We start from the raw sequence: 12,636 nt of genomic DNA on the forward strand, positions 1-12,636 counted from the left end.
ACACATTGGGTGTTGAACACTGTTATAACAACACATTGACATTGACACCTTGGGTGTTGAAGGCTGGTAAAACAACAGCCCCCAGTCCTGACGGCTGTTAATTAAGAACAAACAACAGTGATTATAGTTTGTATTGAAAAGGAATTATAGTTATTGTCTTGAAATGGAAGTCTTAATGAAATTAGATTTGGACATACATGAACTAATGTCATTGACAAAATCAATAGCATTGATTGACAGCGTAGCTGAATATATTTCAGTCATTCCTCCAGAAATGAATACATGAATTTTGGATTTACCTGGAGCTACTTAGCATATATCCACAGCAGTGTGAACCTGACAAGGGCGAGGAGACAACTTTCCCCACCAGCTGTGACAGACCAGGCAAACTGTGTGTGTGTGTGTGTGTGTCGTGGCCCAGCCACTTGTAATCATCACGTGGGTATGACTAGCGCGCTATGACAGCCTACCTGTTAAATCAGCAACTGCCTACCTGTGAAATTGATGTCTGGTGAACGACAGACAATTTCTTACCTGGCTTTCATTATCGGTGTTTGATAGGAAGTTGACAATACTGCAATTGATTACACCTGATAGGTGTCCTGGTTTAATTCATAACTTGAGACAGGTGACAGTTGGATGTCGTCATTGAAATGGACAACTAATTGATTAGCCAGAAGGTGTCATGATCATTATGGGGAATTTGATAATTGATTGATGATATAATCAAATAGAATACCATTATGACTTAACGTAGAGAATGGTTTGTTTGGTTGAGCCCGGGAAAATATTCTTGTTATTTTTGATCATGGTTTGATGATATAATCCAAATAGAATACCATCATGACGTATCAGTCGAGGATGGCTTCTTTGGTTGAGCGGAGGCTAATATTCTTGTTATTTTTGATAATGGTTTGATGATATAATCCAAATAGAATACCATCATGACTTATCAGTCGAGGATGGTTTGTTTGGCTGAGCCTAGGAAAATATTCTTGTTATTTTTGATAATGGTTTGATGATATAATCAAATAGAATACCATCATGACTTATCAGTCGAGGATTGTTTCTTTGGTAAATATTCTTGTTATTTTTGATACATTTGTGAAGTGAAACATCACAAACGCTCATCATCTTGATCTATTTTTCCATATTAATTAGTCACCTGGAGACACAAGAACATCATGTGTACATAGCCCGTAGCTACCTGATAACAGTGCTTGACAAATACCATGCATTGCCCTCAGCATTGGGAATTGTGCAACTTGACCTAAGGGCAAGTAATCCTAACTCCAGGCCGAGATTATCCCCCAATGAAAAGCTCAGATGTTGGGTAGGTGATATACAAGAGATATCCCTGTGCTGCTGTGTGACAGGACAGGAACTGTGATATATGGACTTGGGTGGCTGGGATGCCGGGGAGGAGTGATTGGTGGTTATATCACCTAGCCGTCTCATACTAAGAGACATTCAAAGATGGTACTTGTTCTTACCCTGCCTGGTGCTTGGCATTATGGGATAAAAAATGGACTGGTCGGTTCGGAGTCAGTGTACTGTGTCTGAGTGGCTTATCCATGTGAAACGGTGCATGGTTGCAGTGGGCTAGCTTGATAAAACCAATATGTGTCCGGAATAAAAGCAACCACATCCAGGTGCATGCACGTTGCTGTATAAGTGAAATAAACGTAATGATCAACCCCGTTTCACCTCACCCTTGTATCCCCATTTCACCTCACCCTTCAAAGCCCATTGCACCTCCCACCTCACCCTTAACGCTCCATTTCACCAAACCATTCTAGCCCATTTCACCTCACCCTTCTGGCCCCATTTCACCTCACCCTTCTAGCCCCATCTCATCTCACCCTTCTGACCCCATTTCACCTCACCCTTCTAGCCCCATTTCACCTCACCCTTCTAGCCCCATCTCATCTCACCCTTCTGACCCCATTTCACCTCACCCTTCTAGCCCCACTTCACCTCACCCTTCTAGCTCCATTTCACCTCACCCTTCTAGCTCCATTTCACCTCACCCTTCTAGCCCCATCTCACCTCACCCTTCTAGCCCCATTTCACCTCACCCTTCTAGCTCCATTTCACCTCACCCTTCTAGCCCCATCTCACCTCACCCTTCTAGCCCCATCTCATCTCACTCTTCTAGCCCATGAGGTGGGCAAACTGCAAATTCCAAATAACACACCTTTTATGTTTGTGATGATAAATAGATTGGTGATGATTGTGATAATATCATTAAGGTCACTTAATTCAAATCAAAGTGACAACCATATCTTTAAAAAATGTTATGTTACAGATGAAAAACACTGTATAATAGATAAAACTATTCAGATTTATTGCAATCCTGTCCATGCTGTTTACATATCAATGCTACTTCAAAGTTTCACCAGTGATTAACATATTACCGAAGTGAATGATTAATTACATCACAAGTATGAAGCACACTTATCAATATAGCACACTTGTAATCAGCATGAGCTGTCACACCTGTATATGACTGTTGATTAAGATAAATAATGTACCTGTATTCACAGTCACTGTCCTCGAGCATGTTGTGTTAAACCTGTAAATTAGACTCTAACCAGGGCGGTCAAGATTGACGAATCACCTCTGTTCAACATCAATATATCGGAGCATGTTGTGTTTCACCTGTAATTAGCAGCTTACCTGAGTGGTCAGGATTAACCATTCACCTCTGTTTAACATCAATATATCGGAGCTTGTAATTAATAATCTTACATGTTTGTTGAGATAAATAGCATCCTGCAAACATATTGGATCATGTGGTTTTACACCTGTAATTGGTCCATGAAGATCCGGGTTAGAATAGGTCTTCAGCAACCCACGCTTGTCGTAAGAGGCGACTAACGAGATCGGGTGGTCAGGCTCTCTGACTTGGTTGATGCATGTCATTGATCCCAATTGCATGGATCGATGCTCATTTTGTCAATCACTGGATTGTCTGGACTCGTTTATTTACAAACTGCCGTCATATAGCTGGAATATTGCTGGGTGCAGTGTTAAACAAGTATTTGTCACAGAGTGACGAAATATCCCCCGCCTGTACACCATAGTACCAAATATGAAGACAATCCAGCGATTAGTTCTTGAGATATTGTGGCAACACCGTTTTCCAACTCCAAAAACAGATTTGCCTGCTGTGACCTTGAAAATGGGGTCAAGGTCACCAAATCTGACAGGTGTATGCAGTGTCTGTATATACACTATAGTTCCAAATATGAAGACAATCCAGCGATTAGTTCTTGAGATATCGCGGCAACACTGTTTTCTAACTCCAAAAGCAGATTTGCCTGCTGTGACCTTGAAAATGGGATCAAGGTCACCAAAACCGACTGGTGTCTGCGGAGTCTGTATATACACCATAGTTCCAAATATGAAGACAATCCAGAGATTAGTTCTTGAGATATTGCGGCAACACCGTTTCCCAACTCCAAAAGCAGATATGCCTGCTGTGACCTTGAAAATGGGGTCAAGGTCACCAAAACCGACTGGTGTCTGCGGAGTCTGTATATACACCATAGTTCCAAATATGAAGACATTCCAGAGATTAGTTCTTGAGATATTGCGGCAACACCGTTTTCCAACTCCAAAAGCAGATATGCCTGCTGTGACCTTGAAAATGGGGTCAAGGTCACCAAAACCGACTGGTGTCTGCGGAGTCTGTATATACACCATAGTTCCAAATATGAAGACAATCCAGTGTTTAGTTCTTGAGATATCGCGGCAACAAACAGGTGGGACGTACGGACGGACGTACGGACGGTCGTGAATACTATATCCCCCGCTTCGCGCTTTCGCGCGGCGGGGGATAACAACAAACAAAACTAAAACACCTGTAATTAGCATCTTACTTGTGTGGTCCGGATTAATCAATGCATGCAAACAACTTGCACCACACAATGGATCTGCTTGAACTTCGTCATAGAAATCATGGAGATTACATCATACATATACTGTATTCTACGTAATAAGCGCCAACAGCGATATTTGCTAATATATTGGCGAGTGAACAATCCCAATTAGCACCCCTTCTGATTGATCAATGTACACTTATTTATTCGTGATTAATACGCAATCGTGTGTTATAAGCACCCTTAATTATGGGCAATTAAATTACGGAAAATATATCTGTCGTGTATAATACGCAGAAACTTTTCTTTTGTATCATTTCAGGCTGTCAGCATAAACCATGAAATTTACGATCTTTCAACTCTGATTTCTTTCTCACAAAACTTATATTCTAATAAGAGCCCCCTATTTCTAATTTTGAGAGCGCCCTGGGCGCTTATTACCTCAATATGGTAATTTGAAAAACATAAGTTAAATACCATCTCAGTGTCTGCCTCTGAACAATGTAGTCTCTGTACAGCTCAACATAACAGCATTGTCATGATGTATGTTATAACTAAACATTCCCACAATTCTTTTTATGAGTAAATATGCCTATGATTCTCACATCGTATAAAGAGACAGTCTATTCTGTGAGCCATTTACCTGCCTTGCTCGATGAAGTGGAATAATGACTTGAAATTTCGTCTGGATTAACATGCTCAGTGAACACAGGGATGAAAGAATGAGACAAGCAGGTAGTTTTGTGTGATGGAATGATGACAGGGAGGAGGATTGTCTTGTCTGTCTCCATGCAGTGAAACTGACACGTCACACCTGTAACGATATAAGCACCTGTCACCTAATCCTAGCATGTCATTTTCTGAAGTGGTATTCTCTGATGAAACAATTGATTTTATGAAGAAAACAAGCTAATCCTATCATTCCACTTAAAACCACCCGTCCTCGTTAACAAAGTCTACGCCTGTCACCTACGCCAAATCCATCGATCACAAGCGGATTCACAAGGGATCCTCTTGTGCAGAGCCTATTAAAAACATCTATACACTGGTATGGAAAATATATTTCCCATATAAATAATACAGAAATTGGATTATTCTTAAATTCATATTTCACCTGTAGCAAAATACTTGTATGCAAATTTGTTGCTCTTTTGTTTGTACCAACACTGTGCTGTACTCATCGTACCAAAAGACATTAAAAGATGGTATTTGTTGGTTGTTATCCTGCCTGGTGCTCAGCATTAAGGGTGAATGAGTGAGTGAGTTTGGTTTAACGCCGCTTTTAACAGAATTCCAGTTATATCGCGGCATGTCAGCTTAATGTGGGAGGAAAGCCTGAAGTCATGCAGGTCTAAGACGTTTACCACTTCGGTGAAACCCACGAGCACGGGTATGGTGCTGACAAACCTAGAAACATAATCGGGGTGAACTGAGATTCGAACCCATAATCATAGGTTTCCATTAATGGAATAGAGCACCAGGCATTAAGGAAATAAAAACAAGGACTGGTCAGCTCAGAGTCAGTATAATGTGTGTGAGTGAGGTATCCATGTTAAACTGTGGCATGGTATCTCGATGGGCTAGCCCTGTAGCCGCAATAAAAACCAGCATAAGTCCAGACAAGTACAAGCCGCATATATGATCTACCTGTCACTAACGAGATAAACACACCTTCAGCTGAGATTCTGTCGTGCAAGTTCTATGCTCTTACCACTTCTAAAATTTCCCAATTTTAGTAACTGCTTGAACCAGACTTTGTTAATCAGGTTTTATGCAATCTACTGGTTGTATATGATATTGACCTGACACTCACATGTCATACAACTCAGCACATAGTTCAAACCACTTTCACTAATCTCATATAATTATGATTATGTACTTTCATGTGCATTAGTCTTGTTAATATATAATGTTGCGATTCAATAGATATCTCTCATAGGAAGTTCGGGTCAGGTACATAATACCATACATGACAACTTACCCACCATCAAAGGGATTAACTACAGGCAGTAGACTGAAGTTGGACATACATGTTGGCAGCTGGACAAAATCATAATCTTAAACTATATTCCGATTCAGTTATATTCCATAGAACATGTACTCCTGATATGCAGAGAATCTCACCTGAGTATCTTTTGACATAAAATATATCACACATTGATAAACTTTAAAAACTCTGAGGCTTGTCTTATGTGTAAAAAGTACAGCTATAACCAGCTTTGTTGGCCTACTCGGGCAGTGGTGACTAATCATAACACCACTGCCACAGGCTAATTTGCATATCACATGACCTGACTTTCTCTTGTAAACAAATACGCTTTTTCAGAAATCAGAATAGAACGGACTAATGCAAGTATTTGGGGGCACTTTACATATTGTTTTGCATAATTATATAGATATGCTACTACAACTGCGACAGTGAGTTGCATCACAATACATATTTACACCTAAAAGTGACCGTATCGCTAGCCGTACAATCAATCTAAACAAAGGATAACTTCACAAATGGAAATAGTTATTCATGATTTAGGATATTTTTTCAATGAAAGTTAACCATTCTATGACATATGTTTATCTAGATGTGTAGACTTGACAAAAATGAAACGAACGAAAAACATGTGCAATATCTTGACTGTGTAAGATGTGACGAATTGTCACATGGTGCTGGCCTGTGGCAGAGGTACTATGCTGGTCGCATGGAACTCTGGGTAGGAGAGTGCTTTGGTGGCAGAGAGATGTGTGATGTCATTTGGCTGTGACGTTATGGTAACCAATGACATCTCAATGGTCTGCATTGTGATGTGATATCTCCTAGTGATATGACTGCCTCCGTGGTCTAGTGGTAGAGTGTCCACCCGGAGAGCGGAAGGTCCGGGGTTTGATCCCCGCCTGCGTCATACCAAAAGACGTTTAAAGATGGTACTTGTTGTTACCCTGTCTGGCGCTATGCATTAGGGGCTAAAACAAGGACTGGTCAGCTCAGAGTGAGTATACTGTGTCTGAGTGGGGTATTCATCTTAAACTGTAGCATGGTATCTCAGTGAGCAAGCACTATAAATCGCAATCAGTCTGGACTAGTTCAAGCAGCCACACACACACACACGTGCATGCACGTCGCTATATAAGTGCATTAATCTTTGACGCGACGTTAAACCCCATTTCACCTCACCTCACCTCCTAGTGATATCCTTGTGGAAGCCAGTTTGAGATGATAAATGTATACTCAAGTTACCGTATTTGACGTAATAAGTGCCCACGGCGATATTCGCTAATAAATTGGCCAGTGAACAATCCTAATTAGCACCCCTTCCGATTGATCAATGTACACAAGACTTATATATTCGCTTAAAATACGCACTCATCTGTTATATGCACACTTAATTATAGGCAATTAAATTCTGGAAAAATATATCTGTCGTACATAAACATTTCTGGCTGTCAGCATAAACCACAAATTTTACCTTTTAACTCTGTTTTTTTTCCACTAAAATAATATTCTAATAAGAGCCCCCTATTTCTAATTTTGAGAACGCCCAGGGCGCTTATTACGTCGAATACGGTATTTGTTAAAACTGTAGCATTATGCAGTGTGGGTAATGATGTCCCGATACTTCAGTTAATTGTTATATACAGCTGACTGCACCAAACATATCACTGCAGTGATATCTACCTGTCACTCACTGACCACGCAAAGACAACTCACCTGATATTTGGTCCCAAACAGCTGACTACCATAATGGTTAGTCATGAGACTCGCTGTACACAACCTGTATCCTGGCTGCTGCACTGCCAGGCTGACATCTACAGCCTATACCTATCCGTCAATATCGCTATCCACATGACTCACCTGTGCCCTGTCGAAGTCGTACATCAAAGACAGCTATGTGTGTCGTGGACAATCACATAGCCTGATCAATTGCAGTAAATTATCATCTTCTGTTACTGTCATTGATTTGGTCGTCTAATTTCCTGTCCAAATGTCTGGACTTTCAAATAGCCCTTCAGTGACCCAGATTAATGTCTATGTAGATTTGACATGTAAAATCCCATTCTTTACTAGATCTTGACACACTTAACCCATTAAATCATAACCGTAATAAATTTTTAGCTGTAATAAAGTTTGGATGATATGCATAACTTGATGGAAATCTCTATTTAGACATAAACAGATATTTTACAAAATAGGCCTTCAATAAACCAGACTATGCAACATTAAGTGTATGAATTTGTGCTAAATAATTAAAATTCATCCCTAAGGGGTTGCAGGGCACACATGTTCCTTATAGAATCAAATGCTTGTTGTTGGAGCTAACTATAAAGGGATTGGGTGGTTAAAATTTGTGACCTCATAAATTGATGCTCATACTATCAACCACTGGTTTGTCTGGTCCAGGCTTGACCTTTACAAGCTGTGATATTGCTGTCTGTTGTGTACATCCACATTCCAACTCACCATCATATTTTCTCTTCCTGTTTTTTACAGAAAACAAATCCTTCCTGACAACTGACATTTTCTGTATAAATTCACACCTAAAATGACCTATATAGCCAATGATAAGCCTAAACCACTTAACGCCCACTTCTAATCAGATTAGTTGAGTAAGATCACGTGTGTTAAATACTGCGTGTGCTGAGTGCCGCGGACATGACACGCCTGCAATAAATAAATGTTCAACCTTCACAATCTTAATGAGTTGGCAAACAATAGAAATGGCAAAACACACACTTACGGTCAGTGGAGAATGGTCACACCCATCAGATATACATGTTCCACTTTCAGACATTATTGGGACATAAAAGCTATAACCCCCTGCTGAGAATATGAAACAGAACTCGTACATAACAAGCTGTTACACCCAGGCGTTGTCCATTTTTATTTCATGTTTTCACATTATGATATCTGTTGTTAAGTTATTATTCATACTTTAACAGGTTTTATCGATTCAGTGATATAAAAACCAAAACAATTAAAGGGTCAATCACACGATTTATATTGTAATTAAAAAACTTCCAGTTGCTTGAGGGGCGGTCAGGTAGCCTAGTTGTTAAAGCGTTCGCTTGTCACGCCGAAGACCCGGGTTCGATTCCCGATATGGGTACAATGTGTGAAGCCCATTTCTGGTGTCCCCTGCCGTGATATTGCTGGAATATTGCTAAAAGTGGCGTAAAACCATACTCACTCACTCCAGTTGCCTGAAAAGCACACTTTATACAAAAATATATCCCATGTGACGACGTTTATCATATATGAAGCCAGCATTAAATGTTTCTGGGTGGAGGTGGGGTAGTTTCGTGGTTATAGTGTTTGCTCGTCTCACCAGGGACCTGGGTTTTATTCCCGATATGGGTACCATGTGTGAAGCCCATTTCTGGTGAGTATTGTGTGTGAGTATTGCTAAAAGCGGCATAAAAATCTCGCTCACTCACAAATCTCCAAGCCATGACAGGATCTTCTGATCATGGGTTTGAATCCAAATTCAACCCGATAATGATCCTTGGTCTGATATAAAAAAACACATGTTTGTTGACTTCACCGAAATGATGTATGTGCAATACAGAAAGCAGCAAAGAGTATTACCATCATACATATCTCAGTATGAATAGCGGAGGGCACAGGTGGCCCAGTCGTCTGAGGCGCCGTGATTCCCTGTGAAGAGTTACGTTCCTTGGGCACGCCAGAAACCTATGATTGTGGGTCGAATCCCGGTTCGCCCCAATTATGTTTCTAGGTTTGTCAGCACCATACCCGTGCTTGTGGGTTTCACTGAAGTGGTAAACGTCTGAAACCTGCAACACTTCGGGCTTTCCTCCTACATTAAGCTGACACGCCGCGATATGACTGGAATAATGTTAAAACTCACTCACTCACTCAGTATGAATAGCCCAGGCCTCATTGTGAAGTCTGCTTAAGGTGAATGCTTCACATGAAACCAAGCCAGTATTGATCCACATCATAATTGCTTGAAAGGCAAATAAATTCGTTATGAAATGTCCATTGTAGATCCCAGCTGGTCAACTTGAACTGTACTACCTCAACACTTGCAGTTTTATCACACAATCGTCTACTGCTTCTGTATTCAACACTATTGACAAGCAAAGGCCCTGTCACTGCTTGATGTCACTTGACGTACCTCGTAAATTTTGCTTTGCTTGAGTACCCATGTATAGGGAAAATCAGCGTGAAATTCTTGCCAACGTTGGCTGAGAAAAAGATGTAGTTTAGGACAATGGGATAGAAACGGATACAGAAACTCTTTCATTGCCATGTAGGTTCTCTCCGTAGAGAAGCTAATCATGTGAGAGTCATGAGACTATATATAATTGTGCCAGAGTGATTCAGACATTCGGTTCCACAGCTTATGGTAACAGAAGTAATTTCCTTTAATGTTTATAGACTGTGTGACCTTTTGGGAAAAAAGGTATTGTGTTTGTGTTAAATGTGTTTCATTAGGAAGTGTTTGTGTACAAGGTATTGGAAATTACAATTCAATTTAGGATGTTATGCTGTGGTGGAATAATTTGTTTGGATTGGAGATGGTGGTTTAGATTTTCTGAAAATCAAGGTCATCAATTGACTAGATCCACTACACTGTTTTACCTAACTGAATCACATCATGAGACAGACTAGCATAAGTGAACCCTTGACAAAACAATCTTAGTGATACGATTGCCAAAAGAATCAAGCATCTGCGTAAAACACGCATCAGAAATGCAGAAATATGCTGTAAAATAAAATCCAAGCGTATGAAATACACAACGAACATTACAGATACGCTACAAAAATAAAACTTGTGAGTATCATCAAAATATTGTGAAGTAACCCTGCGTATTCGATTAGCAAATCAGCAACTTATTTTGAAATTATAAACGGGCATTCCGTCAACCTTGCCAAACTCAACGATGACAGTTACATCATGATCATTTGCCATCCCCCTTTCTTGTGGAAGTACCGTGGTATTTTTGAGTCCTTTAAAGCCTTCGAACTCACATGACACCAGTTTGCAGGGACTAGATGAAAAATGTTTTTAAATATTTAACTTAGAAACCCACATGTTTAAAAACTAGTGGGTAACAGAAATTTGAATACCCAGATAGAATTACTGATATCCAATGATTTTAAAATGCATGGGTAAAATACCCACAACACCAAAAGCTTATCTGGAGCTCTGCAATACACACAACTGTCACTATCCCACAACTCAATACTGTCACCAATGTCTTTTCTAAGACACAATACTATCACAACACACAAGACCTACCAATTTCTGCGTCCTCTGAATATGCCATGTTGATTAGATGTCAATATTAATAATCCACTGTGAGAGCCTTCTATCCCACCTCCGTCCTCTCACAGGACAGTCTTATGCCACGGACGTGTATGTGGCCATGTAAGCATGCTTGTCCTTTAACCTACATATCTACATTTGTCCACACATTCAAGTACTACTCGGGTAGGACAACGGTTTGTTGACAGATCTCTACAGATCCTGCTGTAGTCATTCTAATACAACACCCAAAGTCTTGACTTGAACATTTAGTAGCCCAGACAGCCGTTAAGTTAAACTGCTGACTAGACACTTTTGATATGCCTGAGTTTTATAAGGCATAGGGGATGTTCAGTGTTAAATGTTAATGGATATTGGCTTATAAAGGTGAAATTTCAAGGTGAAAAGTTCAAGTTTTATCAGTAAGACTTTGCTATGTTCGTCAAATATCACCCATGAAATTAATGGGTGATTTGTCTCATGCCCAGATCAATTTCATGATTGTATGTAGAAGCCAATTTCTATTTTCTTATTTCTTTCAAAGTTTTACAAAGTAATCAAAATAAGAACACATGAACCACAAAATATTCATATGCATACAAATGGCTAATTGTAGTGAAAGTGTGATTAATCATGTTACCGTATTCAACGTAATAAGCGCCACGCTCGAATAAGCGCCCACTGCGATATTTGCTAATATATTGGCTAGTGAGCAAGACCAATTCGCACCCCTTCCGATTGATCAATGTACACAAGACTTATTTATTGTGAATAATACGCACTCGTGTGTTATATGCACCCTTAATTATGGGCAATATAATTCTGTAAATATATATTTGTCATGTTTAATACGCACAGACTTTTCTTTTGTATCATTCCAGGCTGTCAGCACAAACCACAATATTTACAATCTTTCGGCTCTGTTTTTTTTCCTCATAAAAATAATATTCTTGTTAGAGCTCCGTGTTTCTAATTTTGAGAGCACCCTGGGTGCTTTTTACGTCAAATACGGAAATTGGAAATTCAAGATGGCTGTCCACCAACAGCCATCTTGGCCTATTACTATAACATAGAAAGCGACATGGTGGTTATAATGTATACATAATCACTTACTGCCATTTCTTCTTAAAGTAAAACAAGAAACAAATACTTGTGTTTCCTGTAGCACCTCCTTAACCTTAATTAATCTTTTAATTTTGTACAAATATATATTGCATAATGATTGTCAGGTTACCAGAAAATTAAGTATTATGTTTTGACTGAAAGCTTGGTAGCTCCTTAAAATATCCTTGAACACTTATCTTGTCTTTTTCACCTGCAAATTCCACCCTCTGTCATTCAGCATGATAAATACGGTATCAGTTATCCAAATTAGAATGTGCGTGATAAGGGCATAATATCCCCATCTTTGTTATCAGAGTATGTACACTGTAGGTATTTACAATGTTTACTTGAACCACTAATCTGCTCAGTTGCTGATAAAACGT

General features: G+C 39.7%; 2 protein-coding genes across 4 annotated transcripts in view; one reads left to right on the top strand and one right to left on the bottom strand.

Moving 5' to 3' along the window:
- LOC139472013 (ATP-dependent translocase ABCB1-like) overlaps positions 1 to 12,636 on the top strand; it is a 161,448-nt gene that overhangs the window by 60,964 nt on the left and 87,848 nt on the right. The window lies entirely within an intron of this gene.
- Positions 1 to 12,636, bottom strand: part of LOC139472014 (uncharacterized) — an 84,196-nt gene that overhangs the window by 11,662 nt on the left and 59,898 nt on the right. Inside the window, exon 1 of one of the 3 annotated variants that reach the window (XM_071254523.1) lies at positions 300 to 392. The exons of the other annotated variants lie outside the window; for them this stretch is intronic. The gene's annotated coding sequence lies outside the window, so the exon portion shown is untranslated. Of the gene's footprint in view, positions 1 to 299; positions 393 to 12,636 lie in introns of those variants that run through there. 3 annotated transcript variants of the gene reach the window in all.

This window comes from Haliotis cracherodii, unplaced genomic scaffold (assembly GCF_022045235.1).
Source record: "Haliotis cracherodii isolate W230 unplaced genomic scaffold, xgHalCrac1.p SCAF_23, whole genome shotgun sequence".
In the NCBI taxonomy this organism is placed as follows: Eukaryota; Metazoa; Mollusca; class Gastropoda; order Lepetellida; family Haliotidae; genus Haliotis; species Haliotis cracherodii.